Below are 26668 nucleotides of genomic sequence, written 5' to 3'. Positions count from 1 at the left end.
TTTTCTCATTTCTCAGAGTAGATTTGGTTATCTATACTGAGGAGTTTCAGGAACCACGGATTAACTGACAACTTCAGCTTTTAGCAGACTTCAGCACAGTGCTTTGTTATGGCCCAAGCCAATTCAGTATCATCAGGCTTACTTCACAATAGTATCTCATCAGCTCATCAGTCCTACTAGTCACCCCTATGTTGCAGTCCACAAAGCATGGTCTTACTTCCTGATTTTGTGTGTGGGTACCTTTCCTAGTTAGCCCAGAACATTTTGTATACAGTATACATAAGTTCTGGAGACCTACTTTACTGCATACCACCTATAGCAAACAGTAGTGATCTTATACTTAAAATTTGCCAAGACAGTAGATCTTCTGTTACTGCACCCCCCCCCCCACACACACACACACACTACAACGATGACAATGACTACTGCTGCTGCTGCTAAAGAGGGAAGGAGGAAACTTTGGGAGGTAATGGATATGTCTATGACCTTGAAGGTGGTAAAGGTGGTGATGGTTTCACAGGTATACACTTATTACCAGACTTATCAAGTTGTATACATTAAATATGTAAAGCTTTTCACATGTTAGTCATCTCAATAAAGTGGTTTAAAAACTCATTGAAATAAGAAATAGGTTGAAAGAGCTGAACATGATCGCCTTTGAGCTGGGGTCAGAGAGCAACTATTTTGGTACAAGTCTTTTTTAGCAGGGATTGACTTATAAGCTTTTCTAATTATTTTACAATAATTTAAAAATTATAAAATTAACTATAAACTAAAAACTACAGTAAGTAGATAGCTTTATAGAAAAGAAAGACAATTCTTGCTCAGTATAAATACTGATTTAACTTGTGTTTGATCTTAAAATCTGAGACCGTAAAACAAGTACACTGAACCTGGTTAATATGAAAGCTCTAATTATTCAGCCAAGTTTCCTTCATAAAATAAGCCCCAGTCTCCAAAGATGGACAAGTATAAAGCCTCCATCTTCATTTGCTATAGCTATCAAATATTTTAAGACAAAAATCTGTGATGGAATATAACATAAGCATTTAGATTATTTGCATATATTAAAAATTGTTTCATAGCCCTATTTTTTAGACTTGTTAAAGACTTTTGAATCCTACTGTGATGTATAAATGATATAGAGATAACTGTGTATTCTGATAAATTACCAAAATATACCATAAAGTTACAGCAGTAGATAAGCATATTTGAATAGACCCTTTTCTCTTTCTTTTTAAATTTATTTATTTTGAAGGAGAGATAGCGGTGGAGGGGCAGAGAGAGAGGAGGGAGAGAGAATCCCAAGCAGGCTCCTCGCTGCCAGCGCAGTGCCCAGCATGGGACTCCAACCCACAAACTGCAAGATCATGACCTGAGTTCAAGAGTCAGACGCTTAACCGACTGGCCCACCCAGTCGGTTTATTAGACCCTTTTCTAATAAACATATTAATTGTTGGGTGTTCCTATATGGTATATGAGTCGGTAAAGAAAGTAACTCTAAATAAAGCAGGAAGTTAACAAAATCGGGTAAAGTTTATCAGTACCTGGGGTTGGTTTCTATTAAAGCTAAGCATTTTAAAAATTGGTTTCAGTTTTGTGTACCATTTCAGGCTAAGATTCTTCTTTGGAATCATTTTGAAGTTTGTGTTTTAAGAACATGTGAATCTTAAAAGTGTTCTAAAATTAGAAATTAGAGCTTTTTTGCAGGTGACCAGGAGTTCAAAAGTCCAAATTTTAATGTTTAATAAAAGTCTCCAAATGAAGCACTATCTTTCAGATTCATAGAAACAGATGGCATATTAGTTTAGAATTTTATGCTGTGTCTCTCTCTGTCTCAAAAATAAATAAACGTTAAAAAAAATTAAAGAAAAAAAAGGGGGGGCGCCTGGGTGGCTCAGTCAGTTAAGCGTCCGACTTCAGCTCAGGTCACGATCTCACAGTCCGCGAGTTCGAGCCCCGCGTCGGGCTCTGGGCTGATGGCTCAGAGCCTGGAGCTTGCTTCCGATTCTGTGTCTCCCTCTCTCTCTGCCCCTCCCCCGTTCATGCTGTGTCTCTCTCTGTCTCAAAAATAAACGTTAAAAAAATTTTTTTTTTTTTTAATTTTTAGTTGTGAATTGTATCAAAATTTTTAGCTTAAGAATTGGAAGGGTGAGGGTTTTTTGCATTCTGTATGAACATACCTACAGTTGGTAGGTGGATAATGTTTAAACAAGGATAAATGTTTAAACAGAATTACACAAAGTACATTCATCAGTTTTATTTTTCTGTTTTCATTTTATTGTGTGCCAAATAAGCAAGTTTAAAATTAGAAGGCAAAATAAAAAAATTTTTTACATCAAGTCATAAACATCAAATCAAGCTAAATTTTGCTCCAATATAGTGTATAACTTTAATGAGTAAGTCTTAAAATTCTGTGGAACATGTTCTGGAATATTACAAAAGTATATTTTGTATACTTTATGACAAAGAGGAAGTAGTAATATCCACCCTCACTGAAAAAAGTCATTTAATAAGATAGAAAATAAAAGCATAATTAAGTTCAATTCATAACAACTTATGCCTGACACTATTGAATGTCTTACTTTAAACGTTTTTGAAGTATTCTATTGGTAGAAATTACAGATGGTTCTATTAAAAATAATTATTCTGTCACTGTAACTCAATTCTTCATTCCTTCCATAATTAGAGGATATAAAACATTGTCATTTTATTTTTAAAGTTTATTTGGAGAAAGAGAGAGCACGAGTGAGGGAGGGACAAGAAAGAGAGGGAGAGAATTCCAAGAAGGCTCTGTGCTGACAGCATAGAGCCTGACGTGGGGCCCAATCCCATGAACCATGAGATCATGACTTCAGCTGAAATCAAGAGTTGGCCTCTTAACCGATTGAGCCATCCAGGAGCCCCTAAAACTTACTGTTATTTTAATTTCAATTAATTTTTTAGAGAAAATTAGTTTATAGCTATTTATCTCTAAAGTTCTATTTGTTACCTATGTCACTGGTTTCATTTAAATCCTCTATTGTTTCTAACATTTCTTTAAAAAAATCTAAAGTTTTTGAAACAAATTACTAACTGCATTTATCAATAAAAATAGAAAAACATGCAAGTTTTAGAACTCTAGTATTCCTTTTATTTCCAATCCCAGTGAAATGGAAATAACAGTAGGCTGAAATGAAAAGATGAATTTTCTTTTACCTTTTAAGAAGAATAACGTAGCAGTGACTAGTCTAATAAGCAATAAAATAGAATAGTGTGTTTGACTCATTTTGCAATCATTAGACATGAAAAACTTTTAGAAAAAGAGCCATTTAGTATTATTTTATGTTAGATACATGTCCATAACTATGTATCTAAAGCCTTCACCATCAACATCACACTCATCACCGAGCATATTTAATAGCTACTGCATAGAAGGTAAAATTCAAGGACACGGACTAGCAAGTACATTCTCTTCTATATAGGGAGTGACATTTGAGCTGAAGGTGGCAGAAAATAATGTAATGTTTTATGTTTCTAAGAGCTTTATATAAGAAGAGATAGGTAAAAAGTACTAGAATTAAAGGTTGTGACTGAGATTTGATTCTTTGTATGTATGTTAAACAATTATTTTGCATTAGTTAGATACAGCCCCCACAACACGACCTTATCTTCAACTTTTCAGGATAGTACACGATTCAAGGTGAAAAGTTGCAGGCTTATCAGAAAGGAGATTTATGTTCTCTTTAACACCATTTGTTCTCAGAGTTGTTGGTGTAAAACTTGCTACTCCTCTGGGGTTTTCATAAATCTAAAGCATATTTATTAAGTTTTCCACAGGATTACTTTCATCAGTAAGATGCTATAATGCCATGTAAATGAACTATCTGGAGTTCTTGTGAAGCTATATTAGAATTAGTTTACAGAAATATCAAGTATTTGAAAATAGGGCAGAATATATGCTAAATGCAGGGCTCCCTAAAATGTTTCAATAGAATGCTAATTCTGAGTGATTCTAATAGTGCTATGTATTTCTTAAAACCCCTGTGGTAAACTTAATTTGGGAAATGCTGGGTTCAAGACTATAGTATTCCTCAGATTCTGCATTGCAGACTCACAAGAAGGGCCCTTTCCAACATGCTTTATTTTAAGATTTATACTAAATTCATTTAACCAGTGAACTTTATTATTATTGTTATTATTTATTATTATTATTATTATTATTATTATTATTATTTTGAGCAATACCCCTAAGGAATTGGAGTTCTATGGAGAATATTCTGGATTACACTGGCATCAAAATTAAATACAAAGCTCTGGAATTAGACAAACCACCAAGGCACTTTACCTCTCTGAGCCCTGGGTTTTCACTGATACATTAAGAATAATTGCTACTAGAGATTGCTAGTTCATGTAAAGAATATAGCTTATTATAAGCACAAAGAATATATCTTATAAGCACAAATAAAAAATTCTTACATATCAAAACATTAGAGGAGCAGAATCCACAAACAGCCACTGTAATTTCTCAGAAAGTACAAAGCCTAGAAAAACTGAGCAGTATGTCACCAAAGATAACTATGAAGCAACAGAAAAAAATTTGAACTATTTTTATTAAAATATAAAGTTTACTTTGGTTTATGATTCATAATTCAATCCATAATTAGTTCACTATTAATTTTCACATAATCTTCTTTAATCTTCATAAAAACGGCTGATACTATGTCTATTTTTACATTTAATTTTATAAATGACAAACCTAAAATAACCTTCCCAAGCTCTAACTAATCTGTGGAGCCAGTATTGAAACTGATCGGAAAGAACGAAAGGAAAGGGAAAGGAAAGGAAAAGGAAAGAGAGGGAGGGAGGGGGAGAGGAAGGGGGAAAGGGAAAGAGGAAAGAAAGAAAAAGAAAGGAAAGAAAGAAAAAGAAAGGAAAGAAAGAAGGGGTGACTGGGTGGCTCAGTCAATTAAGTGTCCGACTTCAGCTCAGGTAATGATCTGGTGGCTCATGAGTTCCAGCCCCGTCTGGCTCTGTACTGACAGCTCAGAGCCTAGAGCCTGCTTCAGATTCTGTGTCTCCCTCTCTCTAAGCCCCTCCCCCTTTTCTCTCTCTCTCAAAAATAAACATTAAAAAAAAACTGATCTAACTCCAGTTAGAGAAAAGTGTGAGCAGGGGAGGGGCAAAGGAAGAGGAGAGAGTGAGGATCCAAAGTAGGCTTTGCACGCTAGCAAGGAGCTCAATATGGGGCTCGAACTCACAAACCACAAGATCATTACCTGAGTTGAAGTGGGATGCTTAACTGACTGAACCACCCAGGCACCCCCATGCTCCATTTTTAAAATTAATATATTTATATTGCTAAAACTTGAATATAAAAAGATGAAAAGTCACATCTACCTCTCCCCCATCCTCTGGTTCCTGCTTTCAGATGCCCCACATTTTCATTAGATTAGGTGTTTTTTCAGCCCCTTTACGCAGATTCAAGCACATACAAATATATGTTCTTAGTTTCTCCTGTAAGTGTAAAGTTCTAGGACATCAAAAGCATGATTCATTAAAAAAAAAATTCACATATTTTAAAACTTCTGTGCTATGAAAGACCTTAAGAGGATGAAAAACAAGCTACAGACTATATCTAAAATAAGGAACCACATCTAAAAAAAGAATTATAAAATATGCAAAAGATAGAAACAGATTTTTCACCATACAGAAGATGCAAATGGCAAATAAGCACATGAAACTACATTCAACAGCATCAACCATTAGAAAAGTGCCAATTAAACCCACAGTGAGAGATCATTATACGCCTACTACAACAGCTAAAATGAAAACTAGTGATAATGCCAATTACTAGTCTGGGAGGATATGAAGAAACTGGGTCTCATTTGCTGGTTGTACATGTAAAAATGGTTCAGCCACTCTGGAAGATAGTTTAGCAGTTTCTTGTAAAACTAAACATGCACTTAAGATATGACCCACCAGTTGCACTTTTGGGCATTTATCCTAGAGAAATGAAAACTTATGTTCACACAAAACCTGTATACAAATATTCATAGTAACTTTAATTATAATAGCAAAATACTGGAAGCAACTTAAATCTTCAAACCCAGTCTCCTACATGTGTGTGAAAAGTTCTCAGTCTTTGTGCCAGTATTTATGCAGTTAGCTGCAGAATTATGTAACCTGTCTCCAAGATGGCAGCCATAATCCCTCCTTATCCCACATTCAATTGAACAAACTTGTACATCCAAACAATGCTATACTACAATAAAAGGAATGAACTGTTGATATAAGCAACAGCCGGGATAGACAAGGATCTTATGCTTAGTGAAAAAAGTATGTAATCTTGAAAGATTACATACTGTAAGATTTCATTTATATAACATTCTCAAATGAGAAAAGTATATAGATGGAGAACAAATTAGTGGTTGGCAAAGAACAGAGACTAGAGTTGATGGTGTGACTGGGAGAGGATGAGCACAGATACAATGAGACAGCCTGAAGGAGTTCTTTTGTGGTGTTAGAATAGTTCTGTATCTTGATTGTGGTGGTTGTTACACAAATCTATACATGGTATAACATTGCATAGAAATGTATGCACACACAAATAAATAAAGGTTTAAAAATGATGTAAAGGTCTTGGGGTGCCTGGGTGGCTCAGTCGGTTGAGCGTCCGACTTCGGCCCAGGTCATGATCTCACGGTCCGTGAGTTTGAGCCCCGCGTCGGGCTCTGTGCTGACAGCTCAGAGCCCGGAGCCTGTTTCGGATTCTGTGTCTCCCTCTCTCTCTGCCCCTCCCCTGTTCATGCTCTGTCTCTCTCTGTCTCAAAAATAAATAAACATTAAAAAAAAAAAATGATGTAAAGGTCTTTAGTTAGCAATATACTAATGTCAATTTCCTGGTTTTGATAGTGTGCTAGATCACTATATATTGTCCAATAAGCCATAGCCATGTATTTTTTAATTTTTTTAATGTTTATTTTTGAGAGAGAGAGAGAGAGCGAGCGAGCCAAGAAGGGGCAGAGAGAGAGAGAGAGAGAGAGAGAGGGAGGGATGGAGACACAGAATCTGAAGCAGGCTCCAGGCTCTGTCAGCCCAGAACCCGACGTGGGGCTCACACCCACGAACCGCGAGGTCATGCCCTGAGCCGAAGTCTGGCGCTTAACCAACTAAGCCACCAAGGCACCCCTAGCTATATATTTGATACCACCATTTTAGGAAGTTGGTTGAAGCCTACATGGGACTCTGTACCATTTTTGCAACTTGCTGTCAGCCTATAATTATTTCAAAATGCAAGTTAAAAAAAAAAAGTGCACACAGGATAGGAGGGATTATCTTCACCATCTTGGAGAAAAGTTGCACAATCCTCCAGCTAAGTGAGTAAATAGTGACACAGAAACTGAGAACTTGGGATCTAGGAGTCAGCAAACAAAAGTCATGATCCCAGATGATCTTCCCCTATTTGGTTAAGAGGACAGGAGGCAAGAGCTATGGGTTGGTGAGAACCATCAGGGCTCAATTTCCATTAACTCAGGCTCAGGATGTAGTGCTTGTCTCTGAGGGTAAAGAGTCTACTAGACAGGGCAACTAACTGCCAAAAAATAGAGGGAAACCTGGGCAGAGACACAATCCTGAAAATGAGGCCAAACTGGAGAAGGGAATGGGCAAAGTGGGGTTTAGACAAACCTTGGGAGTTTTGGCAACGGGGGAATCTGAGCCAGGGGGTCTTTGTGCTGGCGGTATGACTCATCACCAAATCCAACGGTGTTGGATTCAGAGGCAGGTAAAGTGCACAGACTGTTGAAAGACTTCTGGAACTAGGACAGGCCTGAGCTCTCAAGGGACATCATGGTGAGGAGCTAGAGAATGTAGACAGTGGAAATCAAGCAAAGGTCAAAGCATAAAGAGAAAATAGGCACCTTCCTCTTCCAAGGAATTCTACATTTGACCTCCTTTCCTTTACCATTGCATTTCTTGCACATGGTTTTAATTAGGAAATGACTGCAAAGTACTATACTTCTTTTTATAGAACTAGAACACTGATTAGCAAGAGTTGTTAAGGTTATACTTAGATGGAATCAAACCACATATGGTGACTGAAGTCATTCTGTTTCTTTGCGGGGGTGGTGGGGTGGTTGTGGTGGTGGTTCTGAATGGCAATGTACTTTATGGACACTGTCCCTGCTTTTTTCTTTGAACAGAAGGAAGAACTTTTATTTTTTTTTATTTTATTTTTTTTTAATTTTTTTAACGTTTATTTATTTTTGAGACAGAGACAGAGCATGAACAGGGGAGGGGCAGAGAGAGAGAGGGAGACACAGAATCTGAAATGGGCACCAGGCTCTGAGCTATCAGCACAGAGCCCGACGTGGGGCTCGAACTCACAGACCGTGAGATCATGACCTGAGCCAAAGTCAGACGCTTAACCGGCTGAGCCACCCAGGCGTCCCAGGAAGAACTTTTAAAATAACCTCAATGTAATCCCCTTTCCCCGCCCCCAAAGCTATGTCAATACATTTAAGTATTGAGGCTTAAAATTTCCTGACTGAACAGCACTCCTATTCACTTTCCAAGGCTTAAAATTCCCTGACTGAACAGCACTCCTATTCACTTTCCAAGATAGGCAAAAGGCAAGTTATTTTCTGTTTTTTTCTTCTATCCCTACACCCCAGTATAATGGGACTACACCAATAGGCTGAGTTCTTGTTCCCATTGTGAATGGTCATGTGAGTAAATGCTGATGTCTTATTCAGAGTCCCTGCCTTTCCACCCCATTCTTGAGAAGAATGTTTTATATAGAACTACCTCCATGCTCTTTATGCCCCTATACAGATGTAACTTAATCCTATTTTAATGTTAGAAATGTTGAGTACCGGGCACACACTTCAAATGCTTTCTTAGGACCTAATTTGGTTTCTAAAGGTATTAAGGATGCCTGGATCTGCACAGAACACATTTTAAAAAATCAATTCAATAGTCAATTATTTTACACTGGCTACTGAATAAGGGCTTCAAAACCTCTGATTAGTGCAGGATACTATTTAAATGCATGCTCTCAATTTAATAGAACATACGGAATAAAAAAAAATTGAAGAAATTGTGAATAATAGTTTTGGTGATAAAATAACTTGCTTACTAGCCCTAATGACTTAAATTTGGTATTTATTTTATACAGATTTTTCCATCAGAATATAATTCCAAGTAGTACCAAACATAACAATGGCTATATTTTAACAAAGACAGTACTGGCTCTAATGGTCAGGGCTTCAATTATCAGAAGTTTCGTACACTAACAAGAAGATGATTCTGAATTTAGCTTCACATATTGAATAAAATGTGTGGCATGAAAGCATGAAGTGATACTTCGGCAGGAAGCCAAGTACAGACTTTTAACCCCCAATGTTTGGCTATACTCTAGCCTGCTTGTTGGCATACCATGCCCTTCCCTGCCTACGATTGCTATCTCCCAATGAGAATCTGGTTGACACCTGATCCTTATCTCAGTGGGTTGCCATCAAAGTTAATTTTTTAAAAAACACAAAGCTCTTTGAGCTTCTTTGACATAAGTAGGAATCACCTTTCATTTTCTGTTCTAAAATAGGCTATTCGCTGCTTGGGAAAACAGAACATGGAATTCTGGACCTATGCCCTAGGGAATAGCTCAGAGTCCCCCTTACACATTGGCAGTGGCCGTTAGATTACCCTGATTACTCTGTAGAAAGCACAGCCCAGCCTTGACCAGGAACACTGGAAACCCTGAAGGGACAGCCAGTATTATAAACTGCTATTAGAAAAGGAATTCCTTAGAAAAGGAACATGCCTAAGAATTGTGCTTTGGTTTATGTTTGACAATTTGTCTTGCTTTCATGACTCTTGGCTCTGAAGCATCTTGTGATACTTTCAAAAAAGATTTAAGTGACTGAGTATGTATATATTGCTCTGCTAATCACTGCATGTTTTAATCAAAGAGAAAATATGGATTCTGTGTGCATTCTGAAAGTCAATAGACAATTGATCAAACTTTGTTCTGAGCACTGAGTAAAGATTTTAGTAACAAGTGGGAATGAACTGACCTTCATTAACATACCTTCACTGAGGTAACTTTTACTTTGGGCTGACTCCATCCAGAAGGTATTTATAATTAGCAGTCCAATTTGTAGGACAGAGCCAGTATAGGATATTTTGGCTTGATAATATAGCAATATCATCTGGTCACAATAGAGGCAGATATTTTCTGTAGATGACTTTGCAATTGATCTTGTGAGTTCACAGATCTTTCATCACAAGGTAATATGATAAGTGATACAAAAGTAATTTGCATTCATCAGTATACACTGATATACACTACTTGTCAATAATGGATTGACTTTTATACTTTTGATGGCAAGTCCCACATCAAGAAATGTGTGAGGGGACTGGGTGTTTCAGCAATACTTAATATGGATGAAAAAACATGGTAGAACCTCAGGAAGGCTAAAGCTCTTAGCTGCGGTAGTGAAGATGGCAGGTGGTTTTCCTTGCATTAATTAAGGCTAGAATTATTGATTATATGGCTTAACAAGAGGACATTCTCACACCTGAAGTGATGTTTGACGTCAGACTTAAGGACTTCCTATGGAGAACCACTTTCTTCCCCAGTGGCTTTATGCACATGCCTTGAAATGTCGAGTGGACGCTTTCAGCTACATTAACTATTTGAGCAATGTAATGTCACAATGCATGGTGGCCACAACAGGTTTGGCCAACTGCTTTGATAGAAAAACCTGAAAATTCAAGAGATCCAGAAACCCAGATTGTTTGGACTCTAAGGTAGTGTTCAGAGGATCTACTGCCTTGGCATCCTACAAAGACTTTTTCCAGTTCTTCATGAACCGTTGTTGATAAGGGCTGCTGGTATCCTGCCTGTCTGCTCGGCTTGAGAGAGGGCCATAGAAACCTCTCTCTGAGCCACACTGAAGGGAGGGAGGTTATTCAGACAAAACAAGGCTTGCCAACCCCTTTTTTTTACACTTATAGACATTTATGAGCACTGCTACACATTGGACAGGATCCTAGGCATCTTTCCTGGCCCCCTTGCAATAGCATCCAATTCCTTGGCTAACTAATTCCAGATGAGGTGAAGAACTATGGTAAGCAGTAGCATCATCATCATGCAAAACCAAGACATATGGGAAAACTTAAAGATGTGGTGTTCCTATGACTGTGTGTTTTAATCATCAGTGATGTGAGCAAGTCCCCCTCTTTATGAATAGCAAAGAGCATTTGTGTTTGGGCTTCAAAGTGGAACTCTTTCTGGGTTCTGCTTAAAGTTGGTTTTTAATTTTCTTAAAATGGTTTTGGAATCTACAGTTGAGATAAGGACATTAACATTCACATATTGATTTTGCCTTTAAATTGAGGAAATATTGGAAAGTTTTAAAACTTACTTTAATATTCAAGAATAGAATAGGATAGACTCAATTGGATTACATAAACTTTCCCATTGGATATTGAACCGTGTGTGTGTTGAATGTTTTCTGCTGGGTTTCTAGTTATGTAGGGCACATCAGCTTATTTACCCCACAGCATAGTGAGCAGCAGCGTAAGCCTGTGGTTCTCTTGGATCCAGTAAAGCTGTGATTCTGTGGGAACATTTATAATATCACGTTTTCTGTCTCTCTTCTAAAGGGCGACTGAGGGAACCGATGATCCCTCTGGGCCTTTGCATGAGTCATTCAGTGCCGCTGTTTGAGAGTTATTGGCAGGCATCAGTCACCTCCTCCTTCTCCTTCCGCCATCCTGGGGAGCTCATCTTTATCACTTCCATGCATCCCTTTTACTGTTGTGAAATTATTAAAAGAGAGAGGTAGGGGTGTGTGTGTGTGTGTGTGTGTGTGTGTGTGTGTGTGCGCGCACACACACAAGCATGCGCATGGGAGAGGAAGGTAGAAGAATGGGTGATTTGTAGGTTTCAAATTCTCTTCCATTTTATGGTGCGGAGTTGCATGCTATTTCCAAGACAGACATCGTATGAGAAACAGATTTCATTAGAGAGTCTGAAATGACAGGAATGGTTTAAATTTAGCACTGGGGAGGGAATGCTGCCTCTAGGTAATGTACATCTAAAATGATTCCAAATGTTTTATCCGATGCCAGCTGTGCAGCCTTCTGGATAAACCATTTCACGTCATATACTTCACAGCATTTAGGGCAGATGTATCGCTCAGCCACAAAGATCCTTAACTGAAAGCAAGTGGCCGCTGTGGCGCTGCCACCTCAAAAACAGCTGTCCCCTCACTGCCACCCTTCACGTTTTCAGTGCCAGCACCTCATCCCACCAGCCTCAGTGACTGGGCTCAATGTGAGGCAGACCAATAAATTCTGCCCGCTGAGACTGGGTTTCCCTGGGTACACTAGCCATTCACTCCTATTTATTTTCCTTGGGACCCAGTGAATCATCTTTTGTACCGTCTTATGTGGTGTGACTCATTTCAGGCTATTTTCTGCCCAGCCTCAGCCGAGAGGCTCATTTCTGGAGAGGGCCCTTTCTCATCTGTTTAATGTCATGAATCACAACACTGCGCTTCATAGAAACTCCACGCTCACTTTACCAGAGATTAGTATAAACAATAAGAGCAGCCTAGCAAAGAGGTCGCCTTCGTGTGGGTGAAGCCCAGGCCTCTCCTGGGGTTATTTTAAGACCACAATTTGCATATCGCTTTACAGCAATGATAATGTTGGCCTTTGCAATTTTGTTCCCTTTGCTTTTATCAGGAGGCATATATGTATCGAATGCACTGTTAAAACCAATATCTGCTTCGTTTTCAGCACAAAAGTGGCTGGTGGTCATTCCCACTTCCTAGTGGCCTCCCCTCCCGTCCCTTCTTCCATTTTCCTTTTCTCCGTGTACATTTTGGAGCAAAAATAAAAAAAAATTATTTCTCCTTCCGTGCCCTAATATAGGACAAACAGTTTTTCCAGAGGAAGCGTTACTAGTTTAATCAGAAAAATAAGAGTCTGTCCGGTATACTTATAACTGATCAACTTTATGTTTTATGGAGATTGGAGAACTTTTGGTGTGTCTCTTAATATTACAGAAGCTAAGAATAATCAGTGCTTCCACTTAAGGACGAGGGGGAAGGTGCAGAATGTCTGGTGTCTGGTTCAGGTGCTCGGGGCACGCTTGGCCGCCTTTACTCAGTGGAGACTCCTGATAGCGGGGCTGGGTGTGGCCCTGGGGGAAAATGTTGAATCTTCTCAGCAGAACAAAGGAAATCTTTTCCCCATTGTTTTATTTAATTGCTTTCATTTTTTAGGGCACATTTTAGACTTATACAAGGGTAAGACTCAGCTTTTCCAGGATTAGGAAACAGATTGTAAAATATTTTGCTGGGTCAGGACACAAAATACCTCACCCTGAGACCAGCGCAGAGTCTTACTCAAGTCTCCAATGCCTCGAAAGTTTAGGTTCTGAAGGAGATGTGACAGGAAACGGTTGCATCCATGCCAGTTAGTTACCTAGTGAGCAAAGAGGTCCTATGTAATCTATGCAGTGTTCCTGAGGAATGCAGAGTGCTGCTAACGGTGTCCCCACTGATGGAGCCACCCCTGGCTGAGAGGCGTGGGGCCGCTCCCACAGCTGCAGCCCAGAGAGCGTAAGGCACGGCATGCTTCTGCTATGTGTTTTAAATTAGCTTAGTCAAGCTATAAATATTTTTGGTAATTTGTAAAAAAACTGAAATGTTTCTGTCTAAGCCAGAAGACTGGGTTGTGCAACACAAATTAACTTCTTATGGAGGTGGGGTCTGGAAAACAGAAGGGAAGTGTGCTTCTAACCATGGCTGCTGCAGTGGGGTTGCAGATAATTGGTCAAATTTGCTCTGAGAATTTCTCTGTTGCCTCAGGCATGAAATTCGGATTCCTGCACATGGGCTCTACTAACCTCCGCTAAATGCCGACACCAGTCTCATGTGTATGTCCCCATCTCTTGATGCATACTTCCTCACGAGCTGCCTCTAAACTGACGGGTTTTACCCCATTTTCCCTAATTAGAATAATTTCTGTCTTCCCTTCCGCCATGCCTGGTATCTCTGTTTCTCCCGTCAATACCAAGGCAGAACCTCCCATCCCAAGAACTTTTTCTGAAGAAATTGAAACAATTTTTAATCACTTATGATCACTCTTCTCTTTGTATTCCATAAGCAACACTGGTTATATATACAGCAGACTCTGGCATTCACCGGAGATCCATTCCTTGAAACAGGAAAATGATCCAAATATCATACTATATTAGAATGATGATAATGTTTGAGACGGTGGACACGAGATGACAGACACACAGCTTTTTTTCTTCTCCTCTCTCTTCCTCTTTTCCTTCCCTCCTTCTTGCTTTATAACTTGAAAGAGACAAGGAAATACTAGGTTCAGCTGGAGCTCTTGAGCTGGACACACCTGGAAACTCTGGGCTGAATGGGGTGATGCTGACATTTTTCAGACTTTGGAACCAGTCTGGATGCCTTAACTGGAGCTCTGGTCAACCAGAATGTGGTGGGCGCCCTGGTAACATTACCTATTGTCATTTCCCATTTTCCTGGTCAAGGAAACTAAATGTCAGCAAGGCAGATAACACCTAATTATTACTGTAATATACAGAGAGCAGTGCTGGCACTAGGGTGCCTGAGGAAGATACAAAAAGGAAAGACTTAAAAGAAACTTACAAAATGCACAATACTCCAGATCACCAAATCTGTATCATCTGTTGAGTTGTGTCTTAAGTGATGATGGGTACCACCCAGCTACAGTTACACACAATACTCTTTTGGTCCTAATGACTGGAAGAGGCACAGAGTAGTGGGAACTGGATCATAGAAGTGGGGCTGGACATGAAGTTCAGATATAATAAGGTGGTGAAATGCAGAGCTTAGTGATGGCTGGCAGGGGAAGGGAAGGCCTGGTCTCTGATGACATTCAGGCTTTACCCTCGGGAGACAGGGTGGATGGGGGTGTCATCCCAGTGAAAGAGGAATAGGTCATTCTAAGTGCAGCAATGGAACTTGTGATGTCTGCAATTCACTTGGACTACTGAAGACACTGCAAAGTCAACATGGCCAAATTAGAACTCTCCATTTTCAATCCTCATCCCCAATCCTATTTCCTAACCGTTTTTCTAGGTCAGTAGCATCCAACATCCATTCAGTTACTCAAAAGAAAAAACTTCAGAGAACTTCTTGTGTTTTTTTGTTTTTGTTTTTTTGCTGTTACCCCAACTGTCAATCTACTTCCAAAATAACCCAAAGACATTCCTTTCTCTGTATCTCCGCACAAAATAAAAGATGAACTCCACTCATGTTTTAATGGAATAATCACAGTTCTTTTCTCCTTTTAAAACAAAAATAGGAAACTAACATCAAAGTGTGGATTATGAGGCCTTGGGGCTCCCGGCATATCACAATATCTGGTACCCTCTTCTTTTCCAATTCCACACCCTTGTACAGTCACCAGTGGCCTATATTATGTACGTGAGATCTCTCCTTGGCAGGGAAAAAGAAGACAAAATGATATCATGTAACTTTGGACAGGGTATAATTTTTTCCCATCTAGTGTGGTTTATGTCTACATTTTATGAGCTTCTCTCCTTCTCTCTTTTCCTCTCTCCACTCCCATTTCCCCTCAGCCCAAATTCTTCTCATGAATCCCTCTTTAGCCATCAATTAGGAGACCCTCAATGTGCAAATGCTATGGTACCTCTATTTGCCATAGGAGGCTATCCATCTGGGGATAGTTCTGCCAGAAAGACAAGAAAGACTGAATAAATCTCCCAACTCAGAATTCAGCATAGAGACAACACAAAGGGTCAGAGCCATATTTTTTTCTTATTCCTTTCTTGAATATAAAATTTTGTTAAGATTTTGTTTACTTCAAAGTATCTATAAACTCTCTGGATAAGAACTCAAAACACATTTCATCTGTTTAGTTGTAATGTCAATTCTAGTTAATATAAAGATTGTTTTCTAAGGTGACCCTACCTCAAATACAGTAAGCCAAAATGATTTCTAGTCAGTCATGTGATTAACTTTTCACCAAGTAGATTAGCAATCAAGAAGTTTTAAGTAATATGACTGTAAATTACTCCGTTTCTGAACAGTCCAAGATGTCTCAAGGGATTTCTGAATTTATGTACATATTTCTTAAAAGGAAAATATGTGAAGTATTAAAACATAATGCAGCTCTACAAAATTAACCTAGTTTCCATGTAAATGCCCAGGATTCAACTCTTGTTCTTTTTTTTTTTTTTTTTAATTTTTTTTTTTAACGTTTATTTATTTTTGAGACAGGGAGAGACAGAGCATGAACGGGGGAGGGTCAGAGAGAGAGGGAGACACAGAATCTGAAACAGGCTCCAGGCTCTGAGCTGTCAGCACAGAGCCCAATGCGGGGCTCGAATTCACAGACTGCGAGATCATGACATGAGCCAAAGTCGGACGCTTAACCGACTGAGCCACCCAGGCGCCCCTCAACTCTTGTTCTTTATTCACTCCATTAATACATTCATACTTCCATTCTGAGTTCAAGATAATTTGAAGACACTTGTTCTGTATTTAAGTCTAAATTTAAGAACTATAATTTCTGATGTATACTTTTTTTTTCTTTTTTTTTTTTTTTTTTTTTTTTAACGTTTATTTATTTTTGAGACAGAGAGAGACAGAGCATGAACGGGGGACGGTCAGAGAGAGAGGGAGACACAGAATCGGAAACAGGCTCCAGGCTCTGAGCCATCAGCCCAGAGCCCGACGCGGGGCTCGAACTCACAGACCGCGAGATCGTGACCTGGCTGAAGTCGGACGCTTAACCGACTGCGCCACCCAGGCGCCCCTGATGTATACTTTTTGAGAAAAATTATATTTAAAAAATCTATTCATCTCCTTATAGGCAATTATTTCTTGGAGTCACTATTAATGCTTATACACAAAAAGATTCTAACTTTAGTTATAAAACTTATTCAGCCAAAAATTCTTTCTAGGATGCAAAGAAACAGAGAAAGGTCTACATGATAGAAGCACAAACCTTCCTAAATCCAGTCATTCCTATCACTTACTATAGATAGCAACAAAAACTGGTAAAATTAAGCTCCAGACCTATATCCAAAGGCCATTTGGTCCAATCTTACTCTCACATCTCAAACAAAACATAACCAAATAGAATTAAATCCTATTTCTTTCCAAGCCTCTCCAATTGATACATTGTTATAAAAATCAAGGCACAATAATAGAGAATCAGCAGCCCCTTCAGGATAGAGGTTTCAAATACGTAGAATATGAAAATTTTGTACAGGAAAGTTGCAAGGCTATACAAAGAATTAAGAATAAGGGACATATATCTTAATGTAATTGGCCTAAGTTCAACATAGATGGAGAAGAAATGGATTAATTAGCTTATAGAGGCCTTTTGCATACCTCTCTCACATTGTAACTGATTCAGGAAATTTGGATTTAAGCCATCCTGTACATGGCATTACCCTATGGAAAAGAATCAGATCTGAAGTAGGTCTGTGAAAAATTTGGGCAAATGCAGGGTTTCATTTTGGGAGAATCTCTTTTTTTTTTTTTTTTTTGAGAGAGAGAAAGAGAGAGAGAGAGAGAGAGAGCAAGAGAGCATGAGCATGAATGGAAGCAGGGAGGGAAAGGTAGAAGGAGAGTGGGGCTTGATCCCATGACTGTGAGATCATGACCTGAGTCAAAATCAAGAGTCAGATGCTTAACCGACAGAGCCACCCAGGCACCCCACATTTTGGGGCATCTTTTAAGAAAGAATGTTTCTTCTCTTTCTGAGAGCACTGAGAAACCTACTATGAAACAATCCTGTTTCTCATTTTGGACAGCATGATTTGTGGATGTAAAGTCTGGAACTGCCATAGCTATTTTGTCAACATAAGGGACACACTGGCTTGAGGATAAAGCTAATAACATGGAAGGCAGGACAGAGAATTAGAAAGAAACTGGTTCGCTGATGACATCATTGAACCATGAAGCCTACCTTGCCTCTGGACTTTTCAGTCATGTCAGCCAATGAGCCCCTCCCCCCTTTATTACTTAGGGCAGTTTGATTTTTGGTTATTTGCAGTTTAAGTCCTAACTGGTGACTCCTGACTCATTAGCACATAACTAGTATGTAAGCCCAGGTAGAAAATGTAGAGAGGAAAGACTGAATCCTGGGGCATTCAAACCTTAGAGATTGGGCCAAGAAGAGGAACATAAAAGAGAGAGGAGAAATTGACAGAAGGTAGAAAGAGAATGACTAAAGTGTGGGGTCACTGACAAAAGAAAGTGAGAGTTTTGAGAGTTCCCGCCTTTGAGAGTTCCTGGGAGTCCAGGTAACATGAGGGCAGATTTGTGACCCTTGGAAATGGCACCACACAGCTTGTCAGTGGCCCTAGCAAGATCAGCCAGTGGAGGGGAGGGAGAAAGACAGAACAGACCAGAGGAAAAGGGAGTGAGGGTGTGAAGATGGTGAACGGATTCATGTTTCAAGTTTTGCTGTGAAGAGGAGAACAGGGAGTCAGAAACAGGGGGTGCTGTGGGATTAAGAGAGTTTGTCTTAGTTGCTACTGTCATTCATTTTTTTGAGCTTGAAAACCACGAGCCTGTCCATGTTTGGATGGAACCATTCAGAGAAGAATACATAGAGGCTGCAGGAAAGAAGAAAAATGGCAAAAGCAATTCCTTGTACAGGTGAAGGCGCTGGGTGCCAGAGAGTGAGGGGAGATGCTTCACAGGGGCAGCAACATTCCTTTTCTTGTGAAAGGGGAGAACGCAGTACATAAGCACGGATAAAAGCAGATGTGTGGATTTGTGATCAGAAGATGGGGAAGCCCAGGGGTCGCCTGGGTGGCGCAGTCGGTTAAGCGTCCGACTTCAGCCAGGTCACGATCTCGCGGTCCGGGAGTTCGAGCCCCGCGTCAGGCTCTGGGCTGATGGCTCAGAGCCTGGAGCCTGTTTCCGATTCTGTGTCTCCCTCTCTCTCTGCCCCTCCCCCGTTCGTGCTCTGTCTCTGTCCCAAAAATAAATAAACGTTAAAAAAAAAAAAAATTAAAAAAAAAAAAAAAAAGAAGATGGAGAAGCCCCTGTTCGATTTTCTGAGCTGAGTATTAAGTGAGCATCAGAGCATCATCTGTCAGGACACAGGGAAAGAGTGTGGCCAAACATGTGGTCATTACTTCTCAGCAGGCAGAAATTTTTTTAGGCTCTTGGAAAATGACCTTTTATAGTCTGGAAGTTGCAAAAACTCTTCATAGTGAATTTTTTATCTGTTAAGTTAAAGGGATGCTTTATAACTGTTTTGTAAATTTGTTGTGCATAAATGGGGTTGGAGGTGATGATGGAGGTAGGCATTTCTTTTACTATCAGTTTAAGGTTTAGGCAACTATATTCAGATTCTCTTAAAGCTGGTTTTATAAAAGGAAATTTAAAACTTGCCATTCAAAATATTTACAAGCCAATGACATATATACTATTTCCTCTCCAACATGGAGTGCCTATTTGTTATAGTCACATTAGCTCGTATTTGTGGTCTTTGTTGACACAGCCCTGGCCTTTTCTTTTTTCTTTAAATTTCCTCTAGTTCTCTGGTGTTTTGAAAAGTTGGAAATGAAATTTATAACACTTATCCAAAGCTATAACTAAAATGCATATTCTTAATAGCCTAGATGAAGAAGAAAGTATCATATTCCATTTTTCTGGTCAGTTTTATATAAGATCAATTTGAAACACTGATGTTTCAAGGTGATTAGCTATGATTTCTAGTTATAAGTTAGTGAGAGATTCTTACATCTTTATTATAGGTTTTAGCTAACAAAATAATGTAAGCTAATTCGACTATGATAAAGACCATGTAGAGGAGGAAAGAGCATGGCTTATTGTTTTGTGAACACTCTGCTGCTGGGTTTGTCATCTTTTAGGCAGTGTAACATGACTTGTTTTGCATAAAGCCACTTAAGGGACTTGAAATACAACATCTTTTGTATGTAGCCTCTCTAGCTGCATTATTTCCAAAGAGCCAGCACATCGATCACATCCACCTCCAGATTTCTACTTCTGATGACACATGGCTGAGAATAAGGATGAGTTTCATTCAGGCAAAGTCAAATCCAGGTCAGTCTCACTGTCTATGAATCAAAGACATTTGGGGCAGAGATGAAAATGCAAGTGTTACTAGTTAAGTTGTTGAAAACTTATGGCCCAGGAGAGAGTAAACCCACACATATCACAAAACGCAGTCACTGGGTCAGTTCCAGGCTTTTGGAAAGGGCATCAGTTAAAACCACCATAAAGGTATTTTGTTAGATTTCGATCATGGACTCTTTAGCTGTCAGTGTATAACTATTTGAATTTAAAACTACAGAGATTTTATATAATTGATACATAACTAGCTAATCAGGCATATATATGAGTTACATATATACATGTGTGAGTTTTAACTTAGACATATAAGTGCCTAAGTTGTGTGCGTGTAAATTAAAAGTTCCTTTAATGAAGGGGCTTTAGTGGATGGTAGGGCAGTGACAGGTGACAGTCCAATTAAACTGAAGGAGTGAAATTTTGGATAATTATACCATTTTCTCTTGTTTCTAGTTTTTCTTAAATTGAAAGAAAAGCATAAACAGATTTAGAATACAATCCAAGATTTGTACGTGAATTTTTGCACTGCCCTGTGGTTCTGATTCTTCCTCTGTCATATGTAATACAGGCTCCCCGAAACCCAGAGTGATTTTCAAGTCCTGTGTTCCTAATGTGGAGTTTTCAAACCATATTCCACACAGAACCAGTATTACCAAATGTTCCCTGTAGGGGGAACATTTATGTATTATAAATGAACATTATATATCTTCGTCCTACTGATATCACGTGACTTGCTTCAGCCAATGAAATGGCACAGGAGTGCCGTGTGCCACTTACAGAAAAAGCCCAAGACCTTCATGAGGTTCTGCAGTTTTCCTTTTATCTCCTCCATGAGACCTACAATAGCCCGAGTGGGAGTTGCTCTTTTAGCCTTGATCCAAGAGTAAAGATGTTGAAAAGAGCTATAGCCACCAAGCAGCTGTCATGTAAAGTGAGTAAGAAATAAAGCACGCTGTTACAAACCACTAAATTTTGTTACTGCAGCATTCCAACCCATCCCTCCTGATGCATTCCCAGCATCAAAAGGGTTATTGAAGAAATTCTGGAAATGATGCATATGCTATCCCACTCAAAATAATGCACATTGGCATTTTAAAGGATGTTAAAAAAAATCCTTCAGGAAATAAACCAGTTTACTACTGTGATCTAGCATTTTCCCAATTATCTTGATTAAAGAATATTATTTTTTAATGTTTATTTATTGATTTTGAGAGAGAGAGAGAGCATGCGCACATGTGTGAGCAGGGGAGGGGGAGGAAGAGGAGGAGAGAGAAAAAAATCCCAAGCAGGCTCTGCAATGTCAGCACAGAGCTGGATAAAGGACTTGATCTCATGAGCCATGAGATCCTGACCTCATCCAAAAGCAAGAGACAAATGCTTAACCAATGAGCCACCCAGGCACCCCAAGAATTATTTTTTATATAATACTTAATAGCCTTTCTCCAAACACAATTTTAAGAAGAGCTGCCCTAATGCATTTTTTTTTTTGTTACTGAAAGAAATTGATTCAAGGAGCCGGTGGCTCTTGTGAACGTCTGCAAACTATTAATTACTACCTTTATTCCTTTGTTCATTCATTCATTAAATAATGAAAAAATATATCAGGTCTCCAACTGCTATCTTGTGGATGTGCAAGAAATATCACTGTCATTAACATACATAACTCGATTTAATTTCTGACTGCATGTCTAAGCTTTGACACAGTACCTAGTTTCAAGAGTATGATTACTACTGGTCACTTCTCAGGTGTCCACTGTCTAGTTCCACATGGTGGCTTCAGGACTGGGGAGAGGATATTGTCATACTAGTTTCACAACCAAGCCTAGAACACGTGAGACCCTTTGCAGGGCTTCCTATGATCCTGTGTACTTGGCCACATCACCCAGCCTGTCCTTTCATAGCCTTAACGGTGCTGCCAAGCATCGGGGTCCAGTTCTTTGCTCTGGGACTGCAGTAGGCAGAATTCTATGATGGCCTCCAAGACTCCTGGTCCTAGGAATACACATACCTCTTCTTATTCAGAAAACAATAATCTAGGGACTGGTGTGAATGGATTTTTCAGGTGTAACTCAAGTCCCAAATCTGTTGGCCTTAAATTAGAATATTCAGATGGGCCTGACCTAATAATGTAAGCCCTTTAAGAGCAGAGTGTTTCTTCCTGCTGGTTGCAGGAGAGGAAATCAAAGATTCAAAGCATGAGAAGGCTTCAACACACCATCACAGGCTTGAAGGTAAAATGGAGAGCGGCCCTGACTGACAGCCAGTGGGAAACATGGGCCTCAGCCCTAAGACCACAAGACACTGGGTTCTGCCAACCTGGAAGTGATTTCTCCCAGAGTCTCCAGACAAGGCTCGGCCTCGCTGACACCTCAGTTTCAGCCAATGATATTCTAGCACACACTGTACTGGACCTACAGAACTGTGAGCCGTAGGACCATGGAAGGCACGGCCCCCGTGGAACTGTGAGCTAATAATGAATAGGGTTTTAAGCTGCTAGGTTTGTGGTAATGTATTCTGCAGCAATAGAAGATGAATACAGGCCCCGAAGGGTTTGCTCATGCTCCTCTTCTCCCATCTGGGGTCTCTGTTTCCAGTTTGGAAGGAAAATCAGAAAGCGAGAGGGAAGTCTGTGCAGCCCTTATTTCCTCAAGACACTCTCTTTATAACCTTTCATTTGTTTCAAATGCCGTCCATTTTTCTTAAAGTTTCGATGTTCAGAAAGTGAAAGCCAGAGACTTGGCAGGCTGCTGCACCCCTCCCCCACTCCTCCGTCCCTCAAAACACTCAGAGCCACCACTTGCTACCCCTAGACAACAATCGGAGCCAATTACCTGGTTGAAAGTGGGGAGAGGAAAGAGAATAATACAGGGAGGGGTAAATGCTCCACAAACCGGTATCTGTACATCCTGTTCCATCCCAACAGCTTCATCCCACAGCTGTGTGAATTTAGACATGGCAGAGGAAAGGCTCCCGGAAGGGACATCAGAGGCAGCATGTGACCGAGAGACAGTGGGGCCCTGTACACGACTGCCGGCCCTGCCCTGGCTACATTCCTTACGTGCTGCAGGATGGCACCAAATCAGCCCATGGGAAACAGAAAGGAAATTGTTCCCCAGGCTCTGGCCAGAGGGCACGGCCCCCACAGGGAGCACTTCCCCAAGGGTGGCACCATGTGGCAGTGAGGCGTATTTACATGGTAAAAATCCTAGAGTCTCGGGTGAAGGGAGAAACCATCTGGTGGTGCCCCTGGTATCAGGCTCTGGACGATGTGGCCCAAGTCCTGATCGGTAATTTCGTAAGCACGTTTCTCTGGGGCCCGAAGAGGGGGAAGCTGCCGGCACGGGAACATAGGCTGTGAGGTACAGAACTTCTAAGAATCACAGGGGAAGCAACCTTCTCCTTTCTTTCCCCAGGAGAGCCTCCAGGGAGAAGAGGCAAATAGAACGAGCCATTTCCATGTATCCAGTGCCCACTTTCTGCCAGGCAGTGTACCACAGTTTCCATGCATTTTATCGTTTAGCCCTTATAACAAATCTGCAGGGTTGGTGAATCCCCATTTTAAAGATGAGGAAGTTAAGCCACAAAGAGGTTGAAAGTCAGGGGATAGAGTTATCAGGGTTCAGTCCAACAGACCTTGGCTCTTGTCCTTCACTCTCAAAACAGGTTACCTGTTACACGGAGACCCCTAAACAAGATCATCTGTGGGATGAAGGTGAGAAGGAAAGATCGCGTGGCTCTGGGACAGCATGAACTGGCATCTAGGTAAAACTGTTTAAATTCGTTGTCAAAGAATCCAGTTTGGAAGAGGAGCTGTGATCACTTTGATCTTGGCGGCTACACCCAGACACACTCCCTTTGTGCCTCCAGATGTGGTTCTATTTGTACTCAGTATGGCGGCCTGACAGGCTTCAAATCTAGCTCACTACTGCTTTCGGTCTCTTTAACACCTTATTGTGTAGAATGACTCCCTTCTATTGATCCAATAGCATTTGATTCCAACGGCTTCTACGGTAGTTACCACATCGTATTACAGGTGTGTTGTCACCAAAGGTTCCACCCTACCACCATTACTATTGATTCTTGTTTCCTCAAGACCAAAGTAAGTCCAGCACATGGTGGGTCTTCAGTATTTGAGAGAAAAAACCAGAAATCTTTGCCTTCTCCTGGCCACGGATATGGTGACAAATGATTTGGTTCTAGAATATGTTCTTATAAATTGGCCAAGGTCTAGTCAGCTCTGAAATCAGAAGCATCACTGACCTGCCCCTCTGGTGCTTGAGCCAAAGGATAAACACTAAGACTGTGTTGAGACGGGAGGTCCTAGTCAAGGTGAAGGACAAGGACATGGTTATCAGAGCAGGGGCTGAGGGGATACCTGAGCCCAGTGAGTTGTGGATCTGAACCACAGATAAGCAAGCTTCATTTCAAGAGGTCTCCACCAGTGAAGACAGCAGAAAATCTCAAATGCTACAGTTCTTGGCTTCCAAAGGAGCCCCTGCTGAAACCATTACCCAAGAAAGTAACTGCCCTTAATCCTCTGTTCCACTAGCTGGCACTGCTGCCCTTCCTCATCTGGTCCTTTCCACCACTCTCTGCCTGAGCCCTCCTCATGCCTCCACCAGACCCAGTAGGGGCTGTTCCTGTAGAATTCTACTTGAAGCCCTCACTGGGGCTTAGCTCTATAATTCTCACATCTGGAGATTCTTGTGTACTCCTGTTCTTCTGCTAGATGCTTCTCCTCAGCCAACCCCCACCCTGTATATGCCGTGTGCCTTGTGGAAGCTAAGTCTCCCCGCCCTTGCCCTCGATCCCCACACCAAGCTGTATTGGGTCTGGCTTGTCACCGGCTGCTGCCGGGAGGAATCCTCCTGTTGGCTCAGAGGGATGGGAATTGCAAGACGGGGAAAGATCTTGCCACGGACTGAGGAGAGTGAGAGGGATGTGGTTCTGATAATGCTGTTTGGAACTTGTGATGTGTTTTCTCAGAAGTGATGATAATGAGGTTCTAGAATGTTGTTGGTATCACACTGTTTTGGCTAGGCGATGAGTGCCACTGGCCGTGGTTGGGTTGTCTGGCATAGCTCTATGGGTAAATATATTCTGAGTTCCCAAGAATGTCTTGGAGATGAACTTTGATTCTACAACTGGTTAGGAACTGCCTGTTTCTCAAATTTACCCCAAGGAACTTATGATTTTTCTGTGTCATGATTCTGAGGTAGTTCTGGTTTCATGATCAGTATAAATCAGGGTCAAATCTTACGCTCTTAGAAGTGAATATGCTAAGAGAATAAGTTTTCCTGAAAACACCTTCCCAGAAAGTGACACAGAAGCTGGACTCCTCATTCTGAACAAAACTCAAAACATTCTGCCCTTGGATTTGATTCCTGTTTTGAATATTCTTGAGGAAGGAAGGAAGGAAGATAGCTGGTAAAGGGGCGCCCAGCTACGGTGGCCTTGCACCCAGATCCCAGGTTTCAATGAAGTTACTTCCTCCTCAGATATCTGCCCTTTCTTTTTATGTTCTTTTCAGGATATTATTAGAAGACATGTCAAATATGATCTTAGGGACAAAGATTTTGAAAATATCTGCTTATTGAAGCTTTGGTCTTTAATTCTTCCTGGTTGTATCTAAGTTCCTGGTTGTATCTTCCTAGTTGGATCTAAGTTGTATCGTTCTTTTCTGAGTGAAAGAGATGTGATCATCAGTTTCTTTAAATTGACTCAATCAACCCTGGCTGAAGAGGTTGGGTAAGTTCTGAGGAATGATAAGACCCAGTTCATATTATCTTACAACATGCTCCCCACTCTTGTCCACATCACCCCTTGAAATGTTATTAAACGAGTGGCAAACATAATCACTGTCTTTCCTCTCCTGTTCTTTGTTTTCCTCCAGCTTGCTGACATGGAAAGCAGCCTGAGCAAGTCCACAGTTTGTTGGCAGTATCCTGAGGTGAATTGGCTGTGTGGTTAGCACTCTGAACTTCAGAAGGACAAGGGTTTTGAAATGCAAAGGAGCAAGAGCAGGACTGCCTGTTATTTTATCAACAAGGCAGCCTTGTTTCTCTTGTACCTTTGAAATAAAAGGTGAGCTTTTCATCATCCAAGAAAACTTACAGGCAGAGAGTATCTCTCCCTCTCATGTCACATGGACCCTACCTGTTTTGGAATAATGAACCTACAACACAGAGGAAATAAAAACCAAACAAAAACCACCAAGTCAAAAACCTGAGAGGCTCTCTTGTGACCCTCTGCTAAGCTCTGCCCCATGCATACCCTCTTACTGGCGGGACTGGGGGTTGGAAAACTGCGGTAGAAACTCAGAAGTTGAAGTTCAAGGCTTCTACTAAGCGGCAGGCTTGTCTTTGACATTTTTATTTCCCTTGAGACCTTTCACAGCATCTCTCATTGCAAAAGCAACTCTGAATAAGAGCCAGTAATTACCACAATGGATAGTTAATATTTATTAAGTTCTTAATAAACTTTAATAGTCATTACTCATGTAAACTTATTAAAAACCCCAGCAAATTCGTGAG

The 26668-nt window shown here is 40.4% G+C and overlaps 1 long non-coding RNA gene across 2 annotated transcripts; it reads left to right on the top strand.

Moving 5' to 3' along the window:
* The first annotated feature begins 433 nt into the window (after positions 1-433).
* On the top strand, positions 434-26249 carry LOC125166369 (uncharacterized). Of its 2 annotated transcripts, none has more exons than XR_007152440.1 (4): positions 434-466; positions 19986-20108; positions 23799-23847; positions 26029-26249. It is a non-coding gene; the product is annotated as an uncharacterized LOC125166369 (long non-coding RNA). The 2 variants fall into 2 exon arrangements; XR_007152439.1 differs by having other exon boundaries at positions 23799-23897.
* Positions 26250-26668: the final 419 nt, after the last annotated feature.

Source organism: Prionailurus viverrinus, chromosome B2 (genome assembly GCF_022837055.1).
Source record: "Prionailurus viverrinus isolate Anna chromosome B2, UM_Priviv_1.0, whole genome shotgun sequence".
Taxonomy (NCBI): Eukaryota; Metazoa; Chordata; class Mammalia; order Carnivora; family Felidae; genus Prionailurus; species Prionailurus viverrinus.
The sequence above is the reverse complement of the archived record's forward strand: the minus strand, read 5'-3'. Positions and strand labels throughout refer to the sequence as shown.